At 42.6% G+C, this 20,212-nt stretch overlaps 1 protein-coding gene across 1 annotated transcript in view; it reads right to left on the bottom strand.

The window, feature by feature from the left end:
- The window catches only part of KCNB2 (potassium voltage-gated channel subfamily B member 2), a 657,238-nt gene that overhangs the window by 247,707 nt on the left and 389,319 nt on the right, over positions 1 to 20,212 (bottom strand). The gene's annotated exons all lie outside the window — the stretch shown is intronic.

The raw sequence follows: 20,212 nt of genomic DNA, 5'->3' as shown, positions 1-20,212 counted from the left end.
TCCGCTGTCGCTGCAGATTACACTAAATTCAGCATATGTCTCGGTTTTTAAAGAGTGTAGACTGAAAACAGGGTGAAGCAAGATTTTGTATTTGTTCCAGTGAAGGATTAGGTACAAGCCTTCTCGGAAATCAATTTAATTAACGCAGATGACAGTCTAAAAAAATGCATTTAATTAATTTCCCGCTGTATTTTCTGTACTGTCTTCTGTGCCCCTCGGTCGATGGTAAAATGTAGTCCTACTTCTATGTTTGTGATATGTGCCGGGTTGGGGGTTTCAAAAGCAGGTCCCCCTACAGTTAACAGTCTCACCATTAGTGGTATAGAGAGGTTCAATTTCACACACACTCACTCTTCTTTGCAACACTTTGGAATCATCAGCACTTGGCTGACACTTGCTCAGTGGATCTGAGTCAGAGGTAACCAACGAGTTAGTGTGATTTGTAGGAGACAAGGATCCTTGGAGTGCTTGTTGCAGGTGCTGAGAAAACAAAGAAGGAATGGCGGCCTCAAGATGGAGCACATAAACAACAAAAGTCCAGTCCAGGTTCTACTCTTTCTTTTCCCAGTTTCACTTAACCTCGCCAGAGGTCAGCTAAGGTCTGCCCTATCATGTGTTTTGGTCAGCATGTGTCTGAAATTGCTGAGCTCAGGTGGTAGTAGAAAAAGAGGCCCAGGTATGGACCTATTTTGAGTCCCACTTCCTAGAGCTGCCATTGCTCAGCTGCAGGATCAGGCCCACTAAAAGCCCTGGGTTTGAGCTTGTTGGGGCAAGTTAAATGGCATGCGAGCCATTTGAAAACCAGTTACCCCAGGATTTTTAAGATCTTGGGAAGCTTACTCCCACAGCAGTAGTTAGATGGGGAAGAGTGGTCAGTTACGGTTTATGTAACAGGAGTAGATGAACTACTGGCATTAACAATAAGAGCCTCATTACGCATTATTTTGTGCAGGGATACTAGGGATTGGAACTGTCCGCTGCAGGCCAGAATCCTGCACTAAACAACAGTACTTACAAGTTGCAACTGGTCTGGGGAAAAACAAGTGGATCTGGGAATACTAGGTCATTTTTTATATGAAATTCCTTCTTCCGGGCAGAATTACAGACCCTTTTCTACTGCCATTTACCACCTGGTTTTAAAAGGTAGTAGTGGAGAGGGGTCTGTGCGGGTCGGAGCTGTGGACGAGGGGGTAGAGCGGCATCTGAGTATCCCGGTCCACAGCCAGACTAGGGGAAACATTTTCTCCTCTCCCTGTGGTGTTGAAGTGGGCGAGCATGGGCTGGCCAATGCTTCTGCGCCCTCCAGCCATGGTCTGCATGTGGTAAAACTAGATCCAGTACAATTAAGCAACAATTGCCCGTACACGTTGTCAATCAGCAAAGAAATGGCAAAGCGGAGCACGTTGTCAATCAGAAAAAAAATGGCAATTGTTGCTTGGGCTATCACACTGGTGGCATTATCATGTGGCCACTTGCCCTGATATACAAGAAACTTTCTATTGATCTCTGCAATAATAGAGTTCATTCTCCTGGTACATGGATTCTTGGTGTAAGAGGCCCATGACATTGTTGGATCACTTATGTGTGAATAACTGATAATTAGCCCTGATGCAGTTTAATTAACCGATCTGAACGAAACACGTTGGCTGGATGATAATCTTTTGTACCAACAAAATAAAACTGAAGACTAAAATGGATACTTGGCTGGACTCATTATCTGGACAGTAGTGAATGGATTACTGACTGTGGTGCACCATTCCATTAATTTTATTATGTTGTTCTGCAGTTGCACCTAACGACGGTGGGAGCAGGCGTGTTTGTGCACCAATCATTGTAATAAAAAGGAAACAGGAGAGTAAAGAGCGGCGATTACAGTCCGTCGTTGGTAGTGCTCATTAATAAAACCAGATACAGTGTTTCGGGACCATGTAATACCATTTCCGGAAATACAAAAGCACTTGAAATTGCCCAAAGTAGGTAATTAGTTGAGACGGTCTATTTGGGAGAAACCAAGGGAGTAGTGAGGAATTAAATAGACCGGATAAGCAGGTGAAAAGAGAGAAGACAACGTTTGAGAAGTTAGAGACAAAACGGGCCAAGAGGGCTTATGACAGGTTGGTTCATCTGAGTATTCAAGTTATATCTGTGGCAGGGGTAGCTGAGAAAGAGTAAAGTGACTCCAGATGCTAGAGTGTGGGGAAGGAGAGGTGTACAATAGGGAAGGAGGTGTAAGAAGTGGGAACAGTAGGTATCAGCTTTCGCTTTTGATAATCTTTGATGAAAATTCCTTAGCAATAAGATTGGATAAGACGGTGGAGACTCAAAGGCACCACTTGTCCAATTTTAATCGGATTGTAAGGAGGAGATAATATCACTGTGGATGGCAGAATTAATATAGACTGGTACATTTCTGTAGAAAAAAGTGCTTCTTGCAAAGCATTTGGATATTTCTCCAGGGGCAAATCAGATGTGCCGTGGGTGTCAATAAGTTTAGTAAACTTTGAAGGGCCTTCCTGTCTCCATTTGGCTCACCTTACTTTTTTATGTCCTGAAAGGATGATAGTTGCTTTACCATAATTTTCATAGTTTTGTAAATTGTTATAAATGCATTTTATTATGGCGCTAAGGAAAATGATTTTTGTTCACCCCATTGAATACTTAACAATTCCTGGAGAGAACCACCTTTGGGGAATGATTAGTTAGGCCATTTGTTGGTGACTATGTGCTGAAAGGCTTCCTACACGCCTTCCGATTTTGTATTTATGTAATTTGCACAGTTTGTATTTACCTATAATAAATTTTCTGTTGCAATGTATCATAATCATTATAATCAAGTAGAAATAAAAGTCACTGGAACTTGCAGCGCAAGTCTTGAATGTTGTGAAGGTTGCAGTGCAACGTAGGACCGGTTTAAAACTGAGTAGTATGTATTCGTTTGGTATATTCATTTTGGTGCTTTATTACAGATGGCACATAGCCTCCTGGCCACTTCAGAGTGCTTCATTATCCAGTAAAGATTGTTCAACTTAGTTAGAATCCAATTGGACGCAAGTCTAGACCTTGACTTAGAATTCCCCATACTCAAACCTTGCATACCCATGGTCTCAGTCTAACACTAGTCTGAATGAGCATTGGCAAAAAAAATAAGAAAGGCTAACCATTTGAGCCCGAATTAAAATATTTAAAACACCTGTTGCAGTGTAAAAACAAACAAAAAAAAGGCAATTTCTTTCACTAGCTAATTTATCTATGAGAAATATAATTTAATGTATGATGATTCAGTGTACATTTAAGATGTAAAATAGTCCCTTATGAATTACAATGCAAGCACGCCATAGAAGATGGAATACCGAACCGAAGAATGAAAAGCATGAAATGAGGGAGTGTAAGAAAACAGGCTTTTTTTGCAAATGTTCCCTCACTTGTTGCCCCCATTTTGAATACTAGATACTGGTCTTCGACTCTGACAGCTCAGTGAAGCCTGATTACCAGGCCCCTGAGCCAGTGCTCTGTCCCTAAAACTAACATGTGTGAATTGGTAACCCCAATCGGTAAGGACTTTAACCCCCTTATAAGTCCTTAGAATATGGTACCAGTGGTACCTAGGACATGGATGTTGAAGGGGTAACCAAGGTCAGCAGCACTGTTTCTGCCATCCTGAGTTACCCAAGTAAACCACCGACAGCGGGCCTGCCATTGCAGACTATAGGAGCGGAGCAAACAGCTTGAACCCGACTTTGCCCTCACCATGTGTGGCAAAGTCAATGCACTATTTTTAATATGTGCCATTCACTGCTACGGAAGCCCTCCTGAGCCCAGGAGGCAGGGGGCATTAGATTTAAGAGGTGGACATATATGTGCAAGCTTATATGTCTGATAGTGGTCTTTATCATTAAAGGCTACTATAAGTGATAGACTGTCCATACGACAACAAGGGCTGGAACCCGGGAAAACCTGAAGTTGGCAGCTCCATTATGGTACCGCCTAAATATGTCATATTTGGTATCAAATAACGCTCCTCATCACCCCTGACACAAATCTCGTGTTGAGGACGATGTGGCATGCACCCAGGTGGCTACCCCAGAGGTTACCACCTAGTTGTCTCAGGCGTTTCTAAGCTATGGTTGCTCAACTGCACTTTCTGCTGCCATAACAGGAGTCTGACCCCCTGCCAAGAGGTGTAACCTTTCCCAGGAGTCAGAAACAATGCCCTGGATGGGAAGGAAGTTTCACCTCTCTCCCTGACAAGTTGGATAGTAAAGTGGCACATCAAAATGGTGAGCTTCAAAGGCAACACCGCCTGTGATACGCAATCAGGCTGCCTCCCGAATGAGGAAACACTGCACTGCCCCCCCTGCCCCAGGCACATTTGCACCCGGGCATGTGGGAAAATTAGGTATTCAGGAGTTGCACACCCCCAGAAGGCAAGTCACACCTTCAGGGTGGGCTAACTGGTCTGTACAGCTAAGGAAGATTTCTGTCACTTTTAAACGTGGTAGAATAGTGGGTTCTGGGTGGAAAAGGTGACCTCCACCCACAGATGTTGTCACTTCAGGGGCAGATTTGTTGCTGTGTCTTGTAGCCCATTGGACACTTGCACCCACACGCCTAACACACCTAAATCTAGGTTTTATAGGTTACCCCTGACACGAGAAACTCAGTTCTGATCTGAATTGCAACAAGGACAAAAGAGACCTGCGTCTGCGGCAACAGGAATTGCACATGCCAAAGGCGTGATACTCTACACCTGTAACAACCTTACTAAAATTGCACGAAGGCGTCTCGTCCTGGACCAAAGCTTGGTTCCCCCAGATGGAAGGATCCCTTTGAGAGCCAAAGTCATCACCAGACTCCTCTGAACTAGTGGCACGAGCCCCCTGCAACGGCAGGTAAAAACAACTCACCAGAACGGAAGAATCGCTGGCCTTCTGACCCTTTAAGGGATCGCCCAGCAGTAGATGGTCAAGTGCATTATAGAAAATGTAGTCTTGACCTCCATAACGTTTCAGGCATCTACTGTGTTTTTTATCAAGAAGGGGGAGAGACTGGTGGTAGGGCTTTTAAAATAGGTCCAGCGTACTTGCCCAAATAACAGTGGAACAAAAGGAGTGGTACGCAGTTCCTAGGTGAAGTAGTCATCACATTGACCCACCTAGACAGATGCGTCTGGTGAAGAAAGTAAAACAGGGGTCCTGTCAATAGAGGAGGAGGGGGATTTCTCCATGTGGAACTAGGGCTCTCACACACCCAGCAAGCTAGGTGTCATGCTTCATCATTTGAGCCTGCTCCTTGTTGGGCCGGCGCTGCAATGCCCAACGGGCACCCTTAAAGGGGCTCTTTATCGGTTGGGGTAGGCCGTGGAATCGGTTCCGAGCTTCAGAACAGGGACACTACTGTTGCATGTCTTTTTAACGCTGCACCAGATGAGGCCATTACTCCCTACACTTTAGGGACACTACTGTTGCGTGTCTTTTTACCGCTGCACCAGATGAGGCCATTACTCCCTACACTTTAGTCGGTCTCTTTCACCTAGGTGGATCACCATAGGTGTCTTTTGAAGGTGGCAAGTATAACTCCTATACTTACCACACCAACTTGGAGATAGTTATTTTTTCACTTATCCTTCTTCTTTCACGGTCCTGAAGAATCTCCAAAGATCTCCCTTAGACAATATTATGGCGAGAAACATGTTGAGCACCAAGGAGTAGAGTAGAGGTTCCTGCACCTAACACAGAGAACATCCTACCCTCCTTACTTATTTTTACTTTAGGTAAGGTATCCACATGAATAAAGTATCACAGAGGAATCCTTAACCTATTTTAAACCACTATACAAACATCTACATTAAACTAGGTCCTCTCACCCCCACTGCACCCTTACGGCAAGGAACAAAATATCTCCGATAAAGAGCAAGCACCTTTAAGGGTGGCCATTGGGCATTGCAGCGCCGGCCCAACGAGGAGCAGGCTCAAATGATGAAGCATGACACCTAGCTTGCTGGGTGTGTGAGAGCCCTAGTTCCACATGGAGAAATCCCCCTCCTCCTCTATTGACACGACCCCTGTTTTACTTTCTTCACCAGACGCATCTGTCTAGGTGGATTAAGGTGACGACTACTTCACCTAGGAACTGCGTACCACTCATTTTGTTCCACATCTACTGTGTTTCCCAGGACCTACGTACGTTGAATTAACTTTCTGCTGTGCTTACAGCTGCCAAGGCTTATTAGTCACCAGTCTGGCAATCACCCCCTTTACTTGGCCTCGAGGGAACTCTGCAATACCTTCATGTGATGTCAGCAGTGTCTTCATTGTCAAATTTTTGCACCCTGTTCCCCACCAGCACAGTGTTAGCAGTAAAACCAGCAGACCAGCGGCTCCCACTTTAGAACCAAGGACAGCCAGGACAACTCTGCACCTGAACATCTCAAGCCAGGTAACATTGAACTGACTGTCGTGGCTTAATCCTGGGACTTACATCACCTTTACCCTCCTTGGTTTCCACGCAACTCAACCTACAAGTGACAGATTGTCACTACTACTTTTTTCCATTGACCGCAATGTAAAAATTCTGAAGTAGTGAATTACTATGATTTATGTTTTTTTCTAAAATCCTAGCTCTGGTTATATGTATCTGATCTCATTCATTTTGGTGTCTAAATTAATATAAAATCTACTTTATATTTATAAATTGGTGTTGGATTTCTATTGAGTCGTGTCAATTACTTATCATCCATGTAAGTACTCTGAAATGCTTAACACATATTCCTCTAGTAAAGACTCACTGCTTTTTGCCACTCTAGTAGGACTGAGGTAAGGATTTATCATTGTGAATCCAAGGTCCATCTTTGCGGTATTGTGAGAGTATTGCATGAAGCCTAAGCAGCATCACCATTTAATACTCCACCTTCCTAAAGAGAGTAATACTCTCTATGACTTTTATGGGAATTATTTTAATATTTTTAAGAATGTTTGTGCTAGTAGTGAGAGGAATAATGATAAGAGCAAACATGGTTCACTTAAGGTCAATGATTGTATTCTAAGCATACTGTGTGGTTAAAGACTTGCCAATTCATGGATACGTATACCCCTCCACCAGTATGTCTGAATGTATTTTTATTTAGACAAATGCTGGGGAGCCAGCCCAAATGTATCAGGCAGCACTTGACTCATTTTTTGCACTTCGCATCCTGCACTTCTGTTAACCAATACATGGACTGAGACTCTCTGTCAGCATATGATGAAACATTTATGTCTGGATTGCTCTAATCCTGAAATGGTGAGCTAACCACTTGGTTTGTGCTCCAAGATAGAAAGTGGTGCACTTTGTGCACCCACTCTATGTAAATTTTAAAGAGCTAGTAACAATAGGTCTCTCCTGTGAATCAGCTTCAATGATCTTGCCATTTGGATGCTCGATGAATGATCCACTGTGAGGTGGACAACTGCAGATTCCTGACTGGTATGTAGTGGGGTGTACCTTTCTGTGTTCACCACGAGCATCAATCATTACGAAAGGCACACAGATGTAGACACTGGATTCTTAACTTCACATGGAGCAGGTGGAGCACTTTCACTGCTGGTTTCAGGTTTTCAGAACTCCAAAGAATCAGGCACAATCTAATCGCCTGATTATGCAATTTTGCACTCGCTTTCGGGGACTTTACACAGAGACAGTGTAGATTACATATCAATAATCAGGCCTTTATCATTAGTGAAGTTAATAACTTCACGTTATGGTCGGATTGGAAGACATGTAGTTAGACAGTCGTGACCAATATATTAGAAACGTGGGTTAAAGACAGGTCAGTGTTAATGACAGGGCAATGACAGGTCAGGTTTCAAATGTTTGCTGATCTATCCCAGGGAAGTGAGCTGTAACTGCTAGCCAAAGTGGATTCTCCTAAATCTCTTGTTCCCAGATCGTGGATTTCAATCTTGGTTTCTGTATTGCGAGAGGAAAATATGATGCAACGAGTGGTGGACGTTCTCTATAAAACATATCATAATTTAAGTCACAAGCTGTCAATTGTTTACAAATGGCATTATATAATTGATAAATATTGCTTATTCCTGTGCCATATTATATAATAGATTCAAGTCCAGCTCCAATGGTATTCTATCAGATGCTTAATTAATATATTAATTCAATGGATGCTTCTTAATGAGCATAAATCTAATGGGGAAAATCTTGTTTGATGTTTATAAGAGGTACCGATCATCTATGAAGCAGTACAATCTATTCTTTAGATTGATATGTATAGATAAGTACTTTCATAACGTGAAGGCAATATCTATCCAGCATTTAAAAATACTGTGAACAAGTTCAGAGGAATGGCATGACAGTGCCTACATTTAGAATGTATTACTTGCATAATTCTATGGCATATGCACACATAAAACTGAGTAGTCATAAGTTTAACAACACATATAATATCCTTAGTAAGGAATATGTAATTGACCAGTTTTACTTGGATTGCATGACTCATATCGAATTATTTCGTAGCAAATGTATTCCAATCTTCTACACACATTTATTTTCCGAAATTTTTATCCCAGTGACCTTTATTTTTAATGATTTAAAACAAATGACAAAACATTGAGAATTCTCATTTCGATCATTATTTAAGATCTGTACATTGAACTGGAAAGTTGCAACAGAGTATCTGATCTATACTGAATTAAAATAGTTTAAAGAATTTAAATATTTTTTGACTTAACTCTTGAATACGTTTTTCTAAATCACTATTCTCAATAGTGGGATATAACATACTCACGACCATTTAAAGTTCAACAAGCACTGTATCCATTGTACAGATGTGTATTGATAAGGAAATGCTCTATTGCAAACCAACAATGATTTAAAGATTCAGCTAAGATTGACTGTAAGTAAGGACAAAATTAGACACGATTTTATCTCTGTTATACATTACGTCATAGAGGGAGTGATTCTTCCTAAATTAGTTCACAACATTTACATTTTCTGTGGGAACCCAAAAAGTTAGTGGGAAAAATGAAAATGGTGAAATTTTATTTTTCCTTTTCATCTTTGTCTTTCATTTCTTTTTTTACGTGTCAGATGTAAATTTGCTAAGAAAGTAGTTTAATCCTTAAACAGTGATTGATTAAATTAGTCATACTAAGCTTATAACAACAGACTTCAGTATTGTACTCAAACATAGTCTAGCCCATAAACACGATAGCAAAATTAGAGCAAGTGGATCCAAATTCTAAAGTATCATTTTTATAAAGTCAAATCTTCTTCCCAATCTAAAGAATGGTGCTCTTTGAAATAATAAAGCACCATTACCCCTCATATATTCAATTATTTCGACAGACACAGAAAGGTCCAACACAATTTGTAAATTTGTAGGGCAACATCAAACAGCAAACCTGGATAATGGATCGGGAGTTATGAGTTTTGTAAATTAAAAGTCAAATGCTCCAAGAAACAAAGCTTGGATATAGTGAAGTTGACGTCCTGCTTATCCCTTCAGATTAATGCAGCCAAAAATTGTAGCTGTAGAACTTGATTTTTAGCTGGCCTCACTCTGCTGCCTTTTCCGACTAACTTTGTTGATGTTTGGACTTACGGCCATATTTAAAGCTTGCCAGATGTGGGACATCTGTCAAAAAGGAGTGGATGTCCAACCCCTCGTATAGATTGTAGAAAGTCTCCAAGTACTTTACTTAGAGTGAACCAGATCAAGCACTTTTTGGCTTTTTTTCAGCATCTGCCAAATTCTAAATAGGGCCCTTAGTGAGGAATTAAGAGAAGAGGCAAGGTTTTTCATAACAGTAAAAAAAAACCTACTGAGTAGTCTTTTATGTATAATTTTAAGATGAAAGGCTTGACGAGTAAGACAAACAGGCAGGAAGACAGTGTTTGGTTTTAAACTCAAAGTTGTGTTGCTTGATCTTTTAGCTTTTTAGTGCCTGAGGGCAATGGAAGGCACTATATTGGGTGTACTGCCAGTCAGTCATTAATTAGGGATTCAAAGATAAAGAGGTGTATAATCAAACATTCAAGATCCATAATAAGCGATGTTCTCAACCAGCAGAAGATGGCAAGGTCAATAGCGTTTAAATGCATTATAAAGGAAGAGTGGGTTTGAAGAGTTCAAATAGTTTAGCTTTGAGACAATTGTAACCAGAATGGTGATATTATGAGCTTCATGGTCAATGAATGGAAAATCTTCTTTCCAGAAGTGATTGGGCGAAAACGGGTGACTCAATGTAAACAACAGGCAACAGAAAGGGACTAGACAACTGCTGACTCCAAAGGAAGGACCTTATAGAACCATGATCTCTATTGCATCAGAGTTAATCTGCTGATAGAAGGATCCATTCCAGTCCAAATGACCATAATGCACTGTTTGAATCAAAGAGCATAGCACTGAGGTCTGAATCCAGTGTTCAGTGGATCTATGTGTTGGTGGTTGACATATACAAGATATATGAATGACAGAACTTGTGAAGCTATCCAATATGTGGAACAATGGACTAAGACATGAAAAAGACACGGCATGAACCCAGAAGTTCAAGAGTAAAAGCGTTCTGTGCCGCATTCTTAAAAGAAATCATCATGCAAGTATTGTGAAATAGAGGTTTATGTGTACATTTATGGGTTACCTTTTTGGATTGTTTTGAGTGCCAAATAATGGAAGAATCCTGCCAATTAACTATTAAGTTAAAATGTACTTTTACTGTACAGGAACAAACTGGGGAACCAAAAACATTCCTGGCAAGCATGCAGAAACCAGCATCGCTGTCTTTTTTTCTTGCTCGATCTTTCTCTTTCCATACATCCATTCTCTCTCTCCCTTTCTCTTTTCTCCCTCTCTACCTTGCCCCAGCTCTCCCTCCCTACCTTCCCTCATCTCTCCTTCCCTCTCCCTCTCTCTTGCTATTTGAGGACCCTGTGTCTGCTGCAATTAACCTCGGGAGCTGCTGGGGAAACTGGGAGAGACACCAGGAGCTGGTTCGGGGCTTCTAAACCGGCCAGCCCACCGGGGAAATGTCCGAAGGAATGAAAGGCCTGTCCACCTCTGATTTTGCAGCATTCACAGTTCTGTTCATTTCGCCTCTGCAGCAAATATTCATGCAGCCAGAAACGCCGCCGTGGGTTCTGGTTTTGGAAAGGGGACCCAACAAGGAAGTACTGCCCAGGGCTTTAAGTGGGCCGGGTCTCAAGGGGTCTGAGCACCGGCAGTTTTTTTCCAGGGGGCTCGAAACGGGTCTCTATCGGGCTCTGTTTTGAGCCTTGACACAGGCAGCCCGTTTTTTTTTCCCGGACTGCAATGACCGCTGTTTGCTGTCACTGCAGTCCGGAAAAAAGTGCCATGGCTCAAAACAAAGCCTGATAGAGACCCGTTTCGAGACAGCACCAGGCACAAGGATGTGCGCTGCTCACACTTTACTACTTCTCAGTAGTAGAGAAGTTACAGCATGACGTCATGCCAGGGGAGCGTTGTGGGGGAAGGGAAATCCTTTAAGAGTCATTTTCTTTCTGGATTTCCCTTCTCTTTCTGAAACTCTGGAGCAGCAAGATTGTGGTGGAGTCACCAGGGCTTTAAGTGGAAGCTTTGTCAATATTATATACAAGTTATAGTTGCAGCTTATTTATCTTCTGCAAGTAATAACCATTGACAAAGCCAATATTGCTTACTTATTGTAGGTATGATGTTACTTGTATCAAATATCTGGATGCAATGACGGAAACCGCAAATTACAAGTCGGTGGCACACTATACTAAGCACAGATTGTTTACGTAAGTAATTTAAAGCCACGGCCCTAATTACACTTGCCACGCCCCTTTGAGAGACCCCCCAGTTTTTTCATCCCACTTAAAGCCCTGGTACTGCCTCCTACTGAATGTTGGCTGCACAGCCATATGGCAAAGAGCAGACTGCTGTTATAAACACACTTGACGATAGAAGCAAAAGCGCCTGCCTTTGAATGTCACAAATCTGTACATAATTGCATCCTGTAATTCCCCTGGCAGTTAATTTGCTTAATCATGCTTAAAGAAACAATATGTTTCACTTTGAGACGCTGAGTATGACTCACATAAAATAAAGTACAAAGCCACAGCTAATGTCACGCCTTTTCTTTCAGGGATGGAAGCAAGTGTACTGAGATTGCACCTTCAAGGAAAATCCATATTTAGAAAAAAATCACTCAAGGTCTTATGAATGCTGCAGTCTGCTAGCAGATATGAATATAAGTCTGTTTCTATAAGCGCATGTCTGCATTCTCACAACCTTGGGAAATAAGGTGACTTTAAGCATCATGTGGGACGACATTGTGCAGACTTGTTTTCTGTAAATCTCATATATAACCAGTAGCTGCCTACGTAAGGCACATCCTGCACCTGCTATTTTTTGAAGAGTGGCGTTTCCATGTTCCGCCACTAGGGCTTGGTGTAGTATTCTAGAGTGGAGTGTAGTACAGTAGAGTTTCAAAGAGAAGAGTGGTGTAGAGTGGCGTAGAGTGGAAAAGCATAGAGTAGAATGATGTAGAGTCTTACAGTTGTGGGTGTAAGTTACTAAAGCATGAAAAGAGACGGCATATAGGGTGAAAGGGACATAAATACGAAGCTGCATGCCTGTGTGAAAAGCAGGAAATTACATTGCACGGCCCAGAATAATACCGAAAAACGTATTAAATAAAACAAAATATTAAAAAATGATAAAACAAAAGAAATATTTATTGCATGAAGACAAGGAAGAACAAAGACAAGAAAGACCCATGTGCTTGGTTCGTGCTCCAGGGAGGAGCTGACACAAGAAAGGAAGGGAAGCCAACGAGAGTTAAGCAATAGAAAGGTTCTAAATATGAGTGAAATTGCAAAAAAACGAATAGTATGCAGTGGGTGGGTTGTAAGCCCAGTGAATTGTAAACAATACTTGTCATAGAACAGTGCATGCAATTTGTAGGCAAGGACCTAAAAACACAATAAAGATGATTTACAGAAAAAAAAGAAAGAAAATGATCTGTACCAATGTTTGTCACAACATGTATTCCGTCCCCACACATTTCTTACATACTACATAATTCACCTTCAGGGCTTTAGCCAAGACACCAATCACATTTTTATGTTGTAAAAGTTTGAAATTTAGGGATAACCAGCACATACGATTTGTTTGATGCCAAATGTTTTGAACTAGTTCGTTTGATTCAATAGTAGTATTTTGAGAGTGCGGTGATATACGAAGCACTGAACCAACTTCTGCCTTGGCTGCTCATTCCTGTTTACATTTGTACTGAACATACGTCCTTTCTTAAACAAAAAGATTTATAGCAAAAGCCATTGATGCTTTCGTCTTAGCCAAATATTGGCTGTCAAAGTACCGAATGTGCACTAATGCAAAGACAAGGGTAGGCTTATTGAGGACTGAGCTATTGATGTCGATTTATATAATGTATTGAACTTCTAGTATTGTCTTTCCAATAATAACCGTTCAGGACAGGGTAATAATATTAGTCACTTGTCTTATATATTTACCAGGGACTTAAAATCAGCAATAGCTGCCCAAAACTCTGCATAAATTATCACTCAAATAACGCTTTATATCTAATAATTATATGCAAGAATTTTGCCCTCGAACTTTAGCCGCACATTTTCTTTGAATTTTTATATTGATTCCAATTGCCAGATTTTACTTTGACTAAAAGATTTCAATTTGATGCTCAGTAAAGTCTGTAAGCCTAGTCATCAAATATCAGCGTTTGTGCTCACCTGGCACTCACATATAGAGCAGTGCCACGTGGGCGGTTTCCGTCTCATGTGCTTTTCTATCTCAACAACATGCCTTAGATAACCACCGTGTATCAGTGGTGCCTTTGATGCCCTTTGTATGCACGAAAAGCCCATCAGAAGCTCTGCATGACCACTACATGCGAGGTACCAATATGTCAGGGAATGCTATTGATATACCTGTGCTGAAACTTTTAATGCCAAGGATTCCCACAGCACACCAAGGAAGGCCAGCTGAGGTCATGGTCACTATTACACCAGGATTGGACCCATAATGAACCATAATGCCCAGAATATGTCAAGAAGCGGTATCACATGCTGCTTCCAAGACTATGCAAGTTATCTTCATCATAAAGAATGTGTAAAGATCTATCTTTACACGTTCACAGCGCCAAGAAACCGTCTGGTGGTAGTTGCGCTTTACAAATACTTTTACATAACATAGCAAGTCAACGTGGCAGGCATGGCCATTCTACTGTGCAATACGCCTATAATATGGCAAGGGGGCCCTTATGCCAAGTCCCCATTATGCCAAGTATGACCACCATACAGTGTATGTCAATGTACTATTATGTGAGATTTAGGCAGTCTACGAGTTAGTATCCCCAGAACATGCCTAAAAAACACAGCATTTGACACGGTCACCAAATATGGTAAGTTTCCCATAAAATGCCAAGAGGGGTAACTTATGCCAGGGCTACAAATAAGTAAATTGTGGACTATTTTGGAAAATACTGACCACACTCTTCTCGATCGGAGCATAAGGCAACACATCATTGTGTCTGTTATGGTTTTATGCTGAGAAATATCCCTAAAACATGATAAAAGAGGTGGAGGCAACATAAGCTAGGGCCACCCGATAATATGCACATAATATGCCAAGGGGTCAGCTTAAGCCCTTAAGCCAGTGCCACCATTAAATCAGGCATGTTCTTTCTTTTACATGTGCAAAAATTGTGCTGCCAGTAGTTTGGGAGCATCCTTGGTTAGGGCACACCTAGGGCACAACTTTGGTTCCAATAACTGGTCCAATAATAAGTCCAGTTATTGGAACCAAAGGTGTGCCCTAACCAAGGATGCTCCCAAACTACTGGCAGCACAATTTTTGCACATAAGTAACACTGACGTGATATTGGACGGGCATGTCACTTGAAGGTGCACTCTACCCATTGTGAACATTATTTACAACACAAGTTACAACTCGATAGATACCCTAAGTGGCTGTGCACCCACCCCAACACTTAGTTCGATATATTCCTCTTTCTTTTACATGCACATTGCATGGAGCGGAAGGTTGATGGCTCAGTTGCTCACCAGCCACATATTGTATGTATGTGGAAGGCAGTCCTTAGCCGAGCTGATGGCCTGGAGTCATTTACATGCACATTGCATGAAGTGGAAGGGTGACGGATCAACTGCCCTCCAGCCACTTTGGTATATATGTGGAAGGCAGTCTTTGGCCGAGGTGAAGGCCTACGGTGTTTTACATGAACATTGCATGGAGCGGAAGGGTGATCAGCTGCTCTCCAGCCACACGTATGTGGAAGGCAGTCCTTAGCAAAGCTGATGGCCTAGGGTCCTTTACATGCACATTGCATGGAGTGGAAGGGTGAAGGCTCACCCGCCCTCCAACCACATTGGTATGTATGTGGAAGGCAGTCCTTGGCCGAGCTGAAGACCTAGGGTGTTTTACATGAACACTGAATGGAGCGGAAGGGTGATCAACTGCTATCCAGCCACATGTGGAATGAATGTATGTGAAGGCAGTCATTAGCCGACCTGGTGGCCTAGGGTCCTTTACATGCACATTGCAGTGGAAGAGTGAGGGCTCAGCCGCCCTCCAGCCACATACTGTATGTATGTGGAAAGCAGTCCTTAGCCTAGATGAAGGCCTAGGGTGTTTTACATGAACACCAGTGGCGGCCGGCACTGATCGGAGTTAGGGGGCAGGGGCGGAAGAGGGAAGGCACAGGAGGAAGCAGGAATAAAAAAAACGGTACCTTCTTGCTGCTGTCTTGTCTCTGTAGTCCTCCCTCGCTCGGCCATACCAGAAGCACACCCTGGCGACCAGTCAGCCAATCACAATGCTGCCGTAGCAGCATTGTGATTGGTTTGAGCGCTGTGTTTCGTTGCTCAGATGCGGACTGGGGGCTTAGGCATGTTCTCTGTGTAGGCTATAAATTATAGCCTACACAGAGAACATGCCTAAGCCCCCAGTCCGCATCTGAGCAACGAAACACAGCGCTCAAACCAATCACAATGCTGCTACGGCAGCATTGTGATTGGCTGACTGGTCACTTTGCATGTTCTCCTTGCGGCTGCATTATAGCCTATAATGCAGCCGCAAGGAGAACATGCAAAGTGTGCAACACTGTTTTAGGCGGCCCGAGAGTGCCGGCCAAGAAGTCACTGCGTACTTAAGGAGAGTGCTACCACTCCTCCCCTGCCCTACCCCCTTACACAAAGAGGATAAAAGTAGGAGAATATAAAATTATATTAACAAGAGTGATTATCATTTTATTTTCCCTTTGTGTTACTGCAAAAAAAGCAGTGGGGTGACACTTCTCCGCCTTAGCCGAGGAGCCGCTACTGATAAACACTGCATAAGGCGGAAGGGTGACCAGCTGCTCTCCAGCCACATGTGGGATGTATGTGGAAGGCAGTCCTTGGTCGAGCTGATGTGCTAGGTTTTTTCACATGAACACTGCATGGTGTTGAAGGAGGAGAGCTCAGCCGCTCTCAAGCCACATGTGGTATGTAAGTGGAAGCCAGCCCTTAGCTGAGCTGATGGCCTAGGATCTTTCACTTGAACACTGCATGGAGTGGAAGGGTGAGGGCTCAGCCGCTCTCCAGCCACATGTTGAGTGTATGTGGAAGGCAGTCCTAGGCCTAGATTCAGCCCCATTTTAGCTAAAGAGGTCACCTGAATGACAGCTGTAAAGTGGCGGGGACTAGCCTATCATTCCCTAGTGTGCCAGCAACCACTTTGTGCTGCTCAATCAGCAATGTGGATACAACTGTAGTATTGTACTTTTATTACATGACACAGAGGCTAACATTATGCAATCTCCTTTATTGCCACCTTACAGACGCAACAATTGAAGAATATAGATTGATAACCTTCCAGTAGGCTATAAGACCCCCCATCCCCCCAACATAGTATACTTCCTTCTTTGTTGCTGCTGCTCACAAGATAAGTACAGCCACTACTCCTTACAACTTATTCTATTTTTACCTATTCTCATTTACCACCCCCACCCTCCCCCGTAGATAACTTGTCTCGTCTCAAAGTTAGCATCACCAGGAGCTTTGTTCCACTGGTTTGTTAATTAACACCAAGGTCTCCCTTTCAGTTTGCTTGCCTTTCTTATAAAAATAAACAAACAATCACACTTTTGGATCTCACCCGAGATTTATAGATTTAGAAATTAATGAGCTAATTTGTCGACACAAAGAATGCACTGAAAGAATGTGAAAAAACGTTGGCAGTGTATTGTGGCGGTGCCCTGCACTGCCTGTGGTGTGTCCTGCACTGCCTGTGGCGCGCACAACTTGTATATTTGGAAGATTTCAAACCTCCGTGCCACCAATCTAATGCAACAAACGGAAATGTGCCCGATATGAGCTGATTTAGAACAAATGACGCAGAAACAGCTCATTCCATGAAATCTTCTCAAGGTGTTCGAGCCGGAGTGATTAATATTAATATAGATTGTGTGACGCGTAAGCAGAGGGAAACCCTGCTTAGAAAGAGGATTACCCTTGTCCTTCGTCAGGCGTGTTCTTCCTGTTATGTCACGCTGCAGGCAGCTAAACGGGCTGCCTCCCTCGGAGGCCACAAACCCGGCCTCCGAGGGAGAAAATGGTCCTCCCAGCCCCTCGCAGAAAAGCAAAGCACCCCAAAGCTCTTTCATGTTTTAAAGCTCTGCAAGATGTACAGTAAGAGCGCGTCAGCGCCGGGTTCGCACCCCATTGCAGTGGGGTGGTGGAATGACTGCTCTCAAAGGTCACGCAGGCTCACCCCAGGCACTGATCCCTCGTTCCGTCTACCAGACACGGATGGAATTTGCACTAAGCAGCGGCTTCCCCGCTGTGACAGTGCACAGGGAGCACCGCGTGACCTTCCCACGAGGAACCCGGGTGAAGACTGTGGTATCCCAAGCCAGACATACAAAAGAGCGGAAATCCTCACGCAAAAAGTCGTTCTGATCCTTCACGAACTACTAAAGTACAAGAAAAACTAGATACACGTTGACATGGCATTTTCTGTCGAAGATGTTTGCAGACCGTGAATAGTTTGCATGTAAACCGATACATTAATGTGGTTATATAAAGCATGTCCCGCGATACAAGACGGATCATGTTTTTCATTACTGCTTGAATCCCACAGTGGCATTTTAGATTCCAAATGTGCGTTACTGCTTTTCACACCCATAAGCACGTTGCCATAATTTGGGTGAAATGCAGCATTTTTAAAATAAATTCCTGTTTTATTAAAAGTTCCTCTTCTGGTGAAAATTCACTATCTTCTTGAAAATGACACGAGAGCGGAAGGGCCTATATGCAGCATCACCCAGCCACTTGGGGCGCAGCACGTGACGTAGAGCCAGGTTATGTCTAGGCGCGTAAAATATGTCGTGCATTGCTAGCAAAGGTGAACGGTCAAAATGCCATTTTGACTGGGGTGCCAAAATCCTTGCAAGGACCTTAGAACTGTGGAAGAAGAACAACTCTTCAGAAGGTGATGGTATGTGAACTAGTTATCATGAACACGATTTTAGATTGTTTATTAAGGGCCATCAAGTGTGAAGTATTATGTTAAACGAACTCCATAGTGGTGGCACATTGACAGTATGCCATGGCAATTTTGGTGACATAGCCAGTGTTTGGAACTAAAATGCCTTTTAGAAAAAAAGTACACGTATTTTTAAACTGTCATTAGTGATGCAACGAAACAAAACGCATCCATATGAGATCCCTTCCTTATATCTCACCTTTACCGTCCCCAGCTACGGGACATGGTTACCTGCAGCATTGAGTCTTTCCATCCAGAGCCAGTGCTTTAAATGGGCAGGTGCTTCCAGGTACTGAGGACCTGCACGTCCTTAATTTGAAAAGGAGAGCACCTGCATCTCTCACTGGTGGGTCTATGGTTTTAATGGGAGAGTATCAGCGCTTGTCATTAGCACTTACGTGCTCTAGGACAGTGAGCACCTGCACTTTTATAAATCCATCTCAACCACTGTCCAGAGCTGCAGTGTGCCTCAGGCACACGCGGTCCCCTTGTTTAAGGAGCGATTGTGGATCACGCGAAGAGCTATTCACATGTAAAGTGCGGTCACATGCACAGTGTACACTATATAGGCGGGTAGCTGTCTTTGGTGCAGCATGGGAAGTGACACCGAGACCGAAAGGAATACGGGTCCTATTCCATCCCATTTATGGGTGAATTTTCCAACCCAACCTAGGAGGAATGGAGCAATTTTCCTTGCTTGCATTATGGCCCATGATGTTGTGCCTTTGTGACCAACATCTTGATGTACTCCGAACGAGCAAACCAGCTTTCGATGAAAAAAAAATAAAATTAAAAAATCACCCTTGGCATAGACTAGTAGCATCTTGTTTCTAGATTGTTTGAACTAAGCTTGAATAGACACTACACTGATGAGGCACCAAGAGGCAAAGTAAGTGAACACGCTGTGATTCCAATAACCAGCAACATAACATAATGCCTCACATTTTTTATTTTATGAATGCCATCCAAATAGCACAAAAGGTCAAAGTTACCAGGCACTCCAACCCGGTTATAATATCAATTTTTACAAATGAACTTCTGTCCTGATTAAAGAATCTGATTGTGATCTTTAGTCATCAAGTCAAGGAAATGAACAACCAACACATTTTTTTCAGTCGATTTTGCTTAAGAAATGTATTAAAGGTGTGTGTGTGTGTGTGTGTGTGTGTATATGTGTGTGTGTGTATGTATGTGTGTGTGTGTGTGTGTGTGTGTGTGTGTGTGTGTGCGTGTTTGTAAACTCACATTGTGGTTGTAATGACTTCAGTTGAGACTTTCCAAAAACGTTGCCTTCTTCTTCCCTATTTTCCAGAAATACTGGACCCTGATAGTGGCAGGGACTGTTGAGCTGTCAAAGATTTTCAACTTAATTTGTCTACACCATTACTGTGAACTAAGCAACAGTTTTTAATACCGGAAGCACTCCATAATCTTAACTGAGTGGTCATGACTATCAATGCATTGATAGAGAGCACAAAGAGCAGCACACAAATATTTCACAACTGAGGTGAAAGTGGGCCTTGATACAGATATTCACGTGTAGCTCAGATTGGTCAACAATAACCATTACTCACTAAACTCAAACATTAATACAATCTAGCCAACTGAGCTTTAGTTGAGCTTAGCATTCTATTCCATCTCATTTTTTGTAAGTATTCA

The sequence above is a fragment of the Lissotriton vulgaris genome, chromosome 4_1, assembly GCF_964263255.1.
Source record: "Lissotriton vulgaris chromosome 4_1, aLisVul1.2, whole genome shotgun sequence".
NCBI lineage: Eukaryota > Metazoa > Chordata > Amphibia > Caudata > Salamandridae > Lissotriton > Lissotriton vulgaris.
The sequence above is the reverse complement of the archived record's forward strand: the minus strand, read 5'-3'. Positions and strand labels throughout refer to the sequence as shown.